This window comes from Bombyx mori, chromosome 12, assembly GCF_030269925.1.
Source record: "Bombyx mori chromosome 12, ASM3026992v2".
Taxonomy (NCBI): Eukaryota; Metazoa; Arthropoda; class Insecta; order Lepidoptera; family Bombycidae; genus Bombyx; species Bombyx mori.
In genome coordinates this window covers 2,884,298-2,894,245 of record NC_085118.1, presented here as the reverse complement: position 1 = coordinate 2,894,245, position 9,948 = coordinate 2,884,298, and the positions used below count along the sequence as shown (strand labels likewise).

The following is a 9,948-nucleotide window of genomic DNA, read 5'->3' as shown; positions in this document are numbered from 1 at the left end:
TGCTCGTGTACGTCGGTCGTGGTAACAGTTGAGAAGTGAAAATCATATTGCTGTGAAAGTAGTGTGGATTGTGCTCACGAGAGCTCACAGTTGACAGCTTGTTCCCAATTTATGTCATTGTAATAACAAGCTCTGTTAGTTTTAAATGAATAAATTAAACAAAGCGTTTTAATAACGGCTTTCTCATAGGTACGTATCTATCTGCGAAGTGAGGCTACAGTATTACAGTTTATCTACTATATTCTGTCGTCATTTCCTGCCAAACACATTCAAAGAGCGAAACAAAGACACTTGATGCCTTTTAAAAAAAAAACAACTGACAGATTTGAAATGTCAAGAAGAAGACATGTCAAGGTTTTTTTTTTATTTTATGGCTAAATGGTTGATTATCCATCTATATAATAATATATAAAAATTAATTGCTGTTCGTTAGTCTCGCTAAAACTCGAGAACGGCTGGACCGATTTGGCTAATTTTGGTCTTGAATTATTTCTGGAAGTCCAGAGAAGGTTTAAAAGGTAAATAAATATGAAAATCCCCGGAATTAATTAAAAATAACAATTTTGCTTTTCCTTTGATGTGTCCCCCGTCGGACGGATTCCTTTTGTTTGTTTTAAGTTTATTTTATACAAAAGTTTAGGTCTTTTATCTATAGATTGAGGCACTACGAAGTCTGCCGGGTCAGCTAGTATATAAATAAAGTAAAATAAAAGACTTCCGATACTAATATAAATTGCAAATATTTTTAAACCTCTTTATTTCATGCTCAGTTCGATCACGAATCTGTTTCGAAATCGAGTGAATCCGATTACAAATTCCAAACCACGTGTGGAAAATATAATGCTAATGTGACATTATTAGTAGTTTAAGTGATTCTTATAATTTACGGGCACCTTTTAAAGACAAAACGTTGCTGAATGACTACACAGAGAGCGGTGTAGGCTTAGCCTCGTGTCTTTTACAATTTCCTAGGAATTCTGTGGTGGTGACTAATTCTCAGATGATTCAAATGACGCATGAAAAATTTAGGCATAAAGCACGGTAACGCTAAAATTCAGTTTCAGAGTAATTTAGTGATGTTGTAGTTTTATTTTATTTTATTTTTTATTGCCCTTGTAGGCGGGACAAGCATACGGCCCACTTGATGGTGACAGGCCTCCGTCGCCCATGGACTTCAGCAATACCAGAGGCAGACTCAAGCTACTGAGAGGCTGCGAGTGGCAGATATAGTAGATAAGAATGGATAAGAGGTAGCTAAAGCAGTTCTATGGGGTATATCGGAGACGGTCTTTCCACGTTGTGATAAAATCAAACCCGCGAAAAATATAATTTGCATAATTACTGTAGGTAGAGCGTACTATAAAGCTTGCACAGGCAGGCATCAACATTTTCTCAATCTCTGCTGCAAAGTTGTCTGCCGTGAAGTTGCGAAGAAGTCCGATTTCAAGGGTAGAGTAGTCGTGCTGCTACAGAATTGGGACTGCGCCCTCGTGTCTCAAGGTCCAAGGTTGACCGTCATATTTCTATGGGATTGAGTAGTCACTTAAATCAGATCAGCCGTGAGCTCGTTCTCCGTTCTATGGAATCGGGATCTACTAAGAAGGTCCGGCCTGAAAGTCTATAGGTTGTCTCTATGGGTTAAGTTGGACGTCAAACTCTCGAGTTAGACGAGAAAGGTGACTGGTATTCGGAATGCCTGAAAGCATGTAGATTGGATAGAGTGGATCGGGAGGATCTGAAAGGAATCAACTATAGTGCTAAGCCGGTACCGAATCAAAAGTTAAAGTGGTAATTTTGTAATATTTTTATTATTGCTACAAAACCTAGTTGTAGTATTAGAAGCTGTACAGGGGTCTATACAATGAACAACAATAAAACAATTAACAGTTTAGTTTCGTTTTTAATTAATACATAATATAATGTTTTTGGGTACGTCAGAATGAAAAAACAATTAATTAATAATTGCGTTTTTTGTTATATCTTTAATAAGAAAACATTTGAAGCCCTTAATCTAATAAAATTGATATTTTAAACAAACTAAACTTTCTTTTTACTGGATGACAGACTGAATGACACTGAAGAAAATTCCGTTTTAAAAACTAAAAAGTTTTAAATAATAAAAGTTTTTCTTTACATACATACAAAATTGAATATGAAATGTATTACTTATTCAGCGTTAGCGGAATTTAAGCCTAAGGAATTCTCGGCCAGTTGATCGAGCGTGATGCAGCAAATAACTTTGTAGGTGCATCAAAAATGAAATACGTGAAGCAAAAACTTTGTATCCCTTTTTACGAAAATTGCGCGGACGGAGGAGTATGACATTTTTCACACTTATAGAGAATATAAAGAAGTACACAATGCTAATAGTTTTTTAAAATAATGCATATAAGGTACATTAAATCAATAAAGAAAACATTACACACACTACATACCATGTATTTGACACACACACGCATGCATACTATTTATTGTCAAACTTTTGTTCTTGACGTCTGTTGTCAAATTGAGATTAAATATTGTTTGTCTTTGTTAATATTTTTTATAGTGTAGTCTTGGCAAAATTTGTGATTATAGAAGTATAAAATACAATCATAATAGTGTACAAACTTACAATTCCAATTAATTATAGTCGAATTTCGACTACTGCGGGACCTGTAGTATACCTAAATAAAAGACAGATGTTATACAATAAACTAAGTTTATTAAACGAACGTTTAATTAAATGTAATATGTATTATAATAAATAATAACAAATATTATTGGCTGAATGTCACTTGAAATGTGACGTCAGATGTATGAATAGAATTGAATTCTTCTGAAATCTTGAATAGTCACAGTTCTCGTGATTGCAAACGACGTGTCGTCGCCTAAAACATATCGGACTAATTATAAAATATGAATAATTCTCAGTAATAATTTTGTGTAGGTATGTGTATACATTGCATTAATTGATTTGAGTTTGTTCTTTGACTCGATATAATATATTCAATTGTTTATTTAGGTGTACATTTATATCAGAACTGTTGTGAATGTCAACATTACTACATTGAGGATATCAATATTTGCTACTGGGGATATCCCAATAGCAAAATGACGAAGCTGAACCTCTGACCTTGAAAACATCGCCATATTTGAAAGGTTAGAGGGTTATTAAGCCATATATGGGTGGATCTGATGTTATACTGCATTTGAGACTTCGACTGACTCAATATGACCTCATGTCTTAAAGCGAGTGACTGCTTGCTCGTGGTGATGCATAAGGTTTCCAGTAAATAGTCCACGTTGTTCCGCTACTGCTGAAAAAAAAAGACCAAAATTATCAAACACACTTTCGCATTTATAGTGGTATATTTAATTTAAAACTTTACAATCTTTTTTTTTATTTTTTTTATTGCTTAGATGGATAGACGAGCTCACCGCCCACCTGGTGTTAAGTGATTATTGGAGCCCATAGACATCTACAACGTAAATGCACCGCCCATATTGAGATATAAGTTCTAAGGTCTCAAGTATAGTTACAACGGCTGCCCCACCCTTCAAACCGAAACGCATTACTGCTTCACGGCAAAAATAGGAAGGGTGGTGGTATCTACCCGTGGGGACTCACAAGAGGACTCACTCAAATTGAGCATATTAAGTTAGTATTGAAGCTTAATGAAGAGTTCAAGTAGATGTTGTATGTTGTAAATTTTAATAGTGTTAACAAAATTAACGTAGGTTGAGGCTGATTGAAGTTTTAATGGCATCGATTCAGACTTCAATCTCATGTTTCAAGGCAATACGTACCCATGTTGGCTCCACTTTTTTTTTCTACCAATGCTGATAGCCTTGAGAGGTTATTTCAGCTTCGCCTTGACGTGTAGGTAAGCTCGCGGGACTCAAACCGGAGTGTTGCTAGCACTGGCCCTAGCAAGAGCAGTGCTTCGAAGAATCTACCATCGGATCGGAAAAGTGACCCACTGAGAAGATTCGGCGAGAAACTCAGTGGGCTGTGTCTATGGGTGTCCACACATTCGTGTGCTTAGTGCGAGTTTTTTAACGTTCTGGATAGCGTAAAAGCTAACTCAAATGTGTATGCAGTTGGAACAGCGCCCCTAGCGGCAAACGTAGGCAAGCGTTCCAACGCTATACAAATTTGTGTTAACTTTTACGTTATCGAGAACGTTAAAAAAACTCACACTAAGCACAATGGTATTGACCGGCCGTGAGCTTGTTCATCTATAAAAAGTTGTTCCCGGAGTTTTTTTTTATTTTTATTTATTAATTAGATGGACAGACGAGCTCACAGCCCGCATGGTGTTAAATGGTTACTGGAGCCCATAGACATTTAGAACGTAAATGCACCACCCACCTTACGATATAAGATAGCTCCGTATAGCTACAACGGCTGCCCCGCCCTTCCAACAGAAACGCATTTCTTCACGGCAGAAATAGGCAGGGCGGTGGTATCTACCCGTGTGGACAGGTCAACAGGCCCTCCCACCAGTAATAAGTAAGTATAATATATTATGTAATAAAATCTATCCAAACTTGAGATCTGAGTTCTGGGTCGAAGCTGGAATCGGTGGAGACGGGACCCGTAGTGGCTCACGGCGTCTGAGGTGCTGCATTGCATTCTTCAAACGTTACGGACTTCAAGCGAAGATAATCCGAGGCGGCAATGTCTCCGAGTCAACTACAGTACTTCATTCCCAAAAAAAGTTCCAGGTCATGAGCGAATGAGAATATTTACCGTCTGACAGACCGTGTGTTCGCCTGTAAAAACAGTGCCATGTACTTTCTTACCTGTGACCGCTTCTTTCGAAGGCACGTGCTGTACTGCTGCTAGGAAGCAAACGTGAAATTAGATATTATATACATAATTTATTAAAAGACGTAGACATATTTATAAAACAATTTTTATGGTTTAATTTCGTGTTTTTTTAATTATCATTACATGATTGCCAATGTTTCGAATACTTTCAAATTTTCGTGGTCATTGACGAACTAAGGTAAGATTAATGACAGAAAAAGTTTTGTAAATATAAAATTCTCGCCTGTGAAGAATACCTAAAGGTAACAAAACAATTCCGTAATGATATTTCTTGCGATGGACCTAGGCTATTTTTCATTCTTGCTTAGATTGATATTTATAAATTAAATTTGACCGAATGCATTACGCTATATTACAGTAGGTAACATGATGCAACCGCTGACCACATCTAGTGAATGATTTCTTATAAAATTGATTTTTGTGTGGTGATGTCTATAGGATCCGGGATCTCACGTATTTTAGCTTATTTGATTCATCAGGACTTGTCTAACTATGTCTAAGCACAACTTTCATGAAAAAAAATTATACAAAAATGTAATTATGTGTAGGTAGTTACTTTAATGTTCATTTCTTCTTATTTTTTTAAGAATGGCAATTGGACTCTTACGGTACCATTGTTGCCAGACGAATCCGAGTACTCACGTTCAGCGATTTTGTTTAGTTTTCGCACATTTGAACACTTTTATGGATGCTAAGCAGTTAATAAACCATCGTTATTACACGTTTGAACCGGAAGCAACACTAAACAAAACTAGTGGTCCCGCAGTAGTCGAAATTCGACTATAATTAATTGAAATTATAAGTTTGTACACTATTAAGATTCTATTTTCAAAGACTATTATTATACTTCTATAATCACAAATTTCGCCAAGACTACACTATAAAAAAATATTAATAAAGACAAACAATATTTAATCTATTCTCAATTTGACCACAGACGTCAAGAACAAAAGTTTGACAATAAATAAATAGTATGAATGCGTGTGCGTCAAATACATAGTAGTGTGTGTAATGTTTTCTTTATTGATTTAATGTATCTTTTATGCATTATCTTCAAAAAATATTAGCATTGTGCACTTCTTCTCTATATTCTCTATAAGTGTGGAAAATTTTATACTCCTCCGTCCGCGCAATTTTCGTAAAAAGGGATATCTACAAAGTTTTTGCTTCACGTATTAATATATAGATAAAATAATTCACACAGCTTCGTACCTCGAGTTTCCGTCAAAAATTCATAATGTTGTTTATTATTAAGTGCTAAATTTACGCTAGCTATTTTTCCAATTCTTTTGCAAAAAATTTGATAGAAAAATTCCCTTTGAAGTGTTGTGTTCATTGTAGTAAAAGCAAAAGAATTTGTGAATAGTGGACCTGTAAGATCAGACACTGACGTCACTCACTCCGTCTGTATGAATTGACCTTACCCCTCCAAGGTCGTTGAGGAAGGTCGGCTCTCCCCAGTCGAGACCCTCCCGAGGGCGACGGACGAAGGGAGATCTTTCTGTTTGTTACTCTTAACCTCGAGACGCCCTTTAGAAAGTTTTTCTTTCGAATTGCGTTGTTGCTAAGCTTAAATTTTTTCTTCGTATACTTATATTAGATGACATTGGCAACAATATACATACGCACAATCAAAGAATTTTAGATAGACATATTGAAAGGTTTAAATATATCAATCGTGAAAAAAAAATACGAATTGTTGAAAGAATATCATTAGAATATCTTTTCTAAAAAAGAATGTAACCTCTATATGATTTATGACATAAATTTTAAAGGAGGTTATAATATGTTACCATTTATGTCACACAGGTGACATACAGGTGTCACACAGGTGACATAAATGGTATTTTGATATTGAAACATTAGAAGAAGAAACATTAGAAATATTAAAATATTTTTGAATTTTTTTTATTGCTTAGATGGGTGGACGAGCTCACAGCCTACCTGGTGTTAAGTGGTTACTGGAGCCCATAGACATCTACAACGTAAATGCGCCATCCACCTTGAGATATAAGTTGTAAGGTCTCAGTATAGTTACAACGGCTACCCCACCCTTCAAACCGAAACGCATTACTGCTTCACGGCAGAAATAGGCAGGGCGGTGGTACCTACCCGCGCGGACTCACAACAGGTCCTACCACCAGTAAAATATTGAATATTGAAATATAAAAAAAAAACACAAAAACTGGTGGTATCAAATACTCTTAACAATCATAAAGAAAAATAATTAATAATCTAGATTCTGAACAGAATAAGTCTTTATTAAAAGTCTTTGAAACCTAGACGGTCTGCAATAAAACACAAATTTTCTAATCTTTTTGACAGCTCTATCATTGTGTCCCCCATAAATCAGTGGGTCACCTCCGGAGCTCCCTTCGGTAGACCATAGTCGACTAGAGCTCCCGCAGTTGTTAACCTTATTGTTTCGGATAACAACGAAAATTTCATATGATCACGTCCACTGAATTAACCAGTCTAATGGATAGCCAAATAAAAATAGTTAAGTGAAACTTAATTGAATTAAATGCTTTTGTTGTCACGCTCAAAATATATTTGTGTCAATTCGCTTTGTTGTAACGAGTTACAGTCTAAAAGATTTTGGCAGATTATGTTCGTGTCGTGTGTTAGATTTTTTTTTAATTCCACGACGTAAGCTACCGTAGATCGAGGCGTTCTAAAACTGATTATTGTTTTTTTTTTAAACTAATAACGCTTTCAGTGTGTTTAGTGTGAGTTTTTTAGCGTCTTGATCGCTTAAAAGTTACGTCAAATTTTTATGGAGTTGGACAGCATTCCTACGTTTGCCGCCAGGGGCGCTGTTCCAACTCCATACTAATTTAGTTAGGTTAACTTTTACGTGATCGAGTAGTAAAAAAATCGCACTAAGCACATAGGTTCGGAATCGATTTTAAACACAGAAGTTTTTTGTTTATTGCTTAGATGAGTGGACGAGCTCACAGCCCACCTGGTGTTAAGTAGTTACTGGAGCCCATAGACATCTACAACGTCAATGCGCCACCCACCTTGAGATATAAGTTCTAAGGTTCAGTATAGTTACAACGGCTGCCCCACCCTTCAAACCGAAACGCATTACTGCTTCACGGCAGAAATAGGCAAGGTGGTGGTACCTACCCGTGTGGACTCACAAGAGGACCTACCACCAGTACACAATACTATTTCAAAATCGGAGATGGTTATAACATAATAGTAATTTTCTTTCATTGACTTAGCTGCCACTTCCCTATAATGCTGTTCAGTACTAAGTAGAGTTAAAAGTAGGGGAGAGATTAGATTTGTGAGACAATGGCAGCCACTAGAATTTACATCTTTATATTCGGCGCAAAGAGAATGACTTATCTTAGTAACAGCTGTTAAATATCGTGTACAAATAGAATGATGAAGATTGTTGAAAATCCCACCTCATGTTGGCAACTTTACTCCAAATTATGTTTGCAATTACGTTGATTAGAAAACAAACCCGGTCATCGTTCTCATCGAACCCGTCACTTGCGACGAAGGGCTCGACGAGTAAATTAACCCTCAGACACAGCCCATTGAGTTTCTCGCCGTATCTTCTCAGTGGGTCGCGATTCTGATCCGGTGGTAGATTCTGCGAAGCAAGGCTCTTGCTAGGGTTCGTGTTAGCAACGACGTCAGGTTTGAGCCCCGTGAGCTCACCTACTAGTTAAGGTTACGCAGATATGTCCTCTCAAGGCTCTCAGCTTAGGTAGGATAAAAAAAAACAAATCTAACTAAATATATCTGGTTCTCGGAATATATTTAAAAATAAAGAACGTCGGATTTGGAGTATGTATTTTTATTTAAGGTTTAGTAAAAAAAAATTGTACTAAAATGTTAATTAAGTCACGTTGTTCGCGTCCCGAGTATTGTTTCTTCGTGGGTAGAACGATACAGGATATCTTGCGTTTAGAATTCACATTAAAAACGATGCATTCTGTTGAGTTTGTGTACTTGGCTTGTCAGTTTTAGTTTTGTTCGATTTTAAAAGCCAATGTGAAGTTCTTTTTTTTGTTATTCACAATACCCTAATGTTTTTAATTTTGTTTTAACGCAAAGGGAGAGCGGACGTTGAATGAAAATGATTTTACCTGTATACATATGAAATTTAACTTTTCCAATCTAATTCGCCCTGCAAATGTACCATTGAAGACAAATTCCGATAACTTTTAACCCATTAAAATCAAAATGTTTTTTCCACGACGAGTAATTAAATCTTATTAAATGATTGTATATTAACCGCCAATAAAACGAAAACAATGAACAGTACCTAATTGCAATTCTAAGAACAGAAATCCGCAGTACATTATGCAAAACAATACTTGGAAAAATAAACAATAATAAATGACTTAGGTTTTAAGCAAGAACAAGAAAACAATTTTTTTTTTATCTCAATTTAAATATAACATTAAATTGAAAACTCACGATCTACAAAAAACGAACATTTTGTTTTAGAAACTAAATTTAAAAAAGGGTCTAGATTTTCCTTAGTTTACACTATATTACTGAATAAGGAAAACAGTAGAAGTGACAAAAGCAGACAAACATGAAGAAGAATTAAGACAAAAACACTATTAACACAACCGCTTAAGTACGTGACTCGTGACTGGCTTTGTTTGTCGACAGCGATCTGCCAATAATTGGCATTGGCATTACCAAGGAATCTATATTGAATAACACAGTTGTTATTAGTTTTCGTTACTAAACATCTTCTATATATATAAAATATATTCTATATATATAAAAATGAATTCGTTAGTCTCGCTAAAACTCGAGAACGGTTGGATCTATTTGGCTAATTTTGGTCTTGAATTATTTGTGAAAGTCCAACAAAGGTTTAAAAGGTAGATACATATGAAAAAGCTTGAAATTAAATAAAAATAACAATTTTGTTTTCCCTTTGATGTGTCCCCCGTCGGACGTATTTCTTTTGTTTGTTTTAAGTTTATTTTATACAAAAGTTTAGGTATTTTATTTATCGATTGAGGCACTACGAAGTCTGCCGGGTCAGCTAGTTCGCTTATATAAATAATATGTTTTCTTTCCTCGAGACTATACAAAAGCTAAAACAATTACTCTGTTGATAAAATGAATGCGATGATATTGAGTTACTG

At 35.6% G+C, this 9,948-nt stretch overlaps 2 long non-coding RNA genes across 3 annotated transcripts; one reads left to right on the top strand and one right to left on the bottom strand.

Annotated features, from left to right (window-relative positions):
* The first annotated feature begins 343 nt into the window (after positions 1–343).
* LOC119629308 (uncharacterized) lies at positions 344–2,042 on the top strand. Its single transcript, XR_005245332.2, has 2 exons — positions 344–518; positions 1,120–2,042. It is a non-coding gene; the product is annotated as an uncharacterized LOC119629308 (long non-coding RNA).
* A 642-nt stretch (positions 2,043–2,684) lies between these two features.
* On the bottom strand, positions 2,685–8,328 carry LOC119629303 (uncharacterized). 2 transcript variants are annotated; one of them, XR_005245327.2, is made up of 2 exons: positions 3,790–8,328; positions 2,685–3,299 (listed from the first exon to the last, which is right to left on the bottom strand). It is a non-coding gene; the product is annotated as an uncharacterized LOC119629303 (long non-coding RNA). The 2 variants fall into 2 exon arrangements; XR_005245326.2 differs by having other exon boundaries at positions 2,685–3,296.
* Between the last annotated feature and the right edge of the window lie 1,620 nt (positions 8,329–9,948).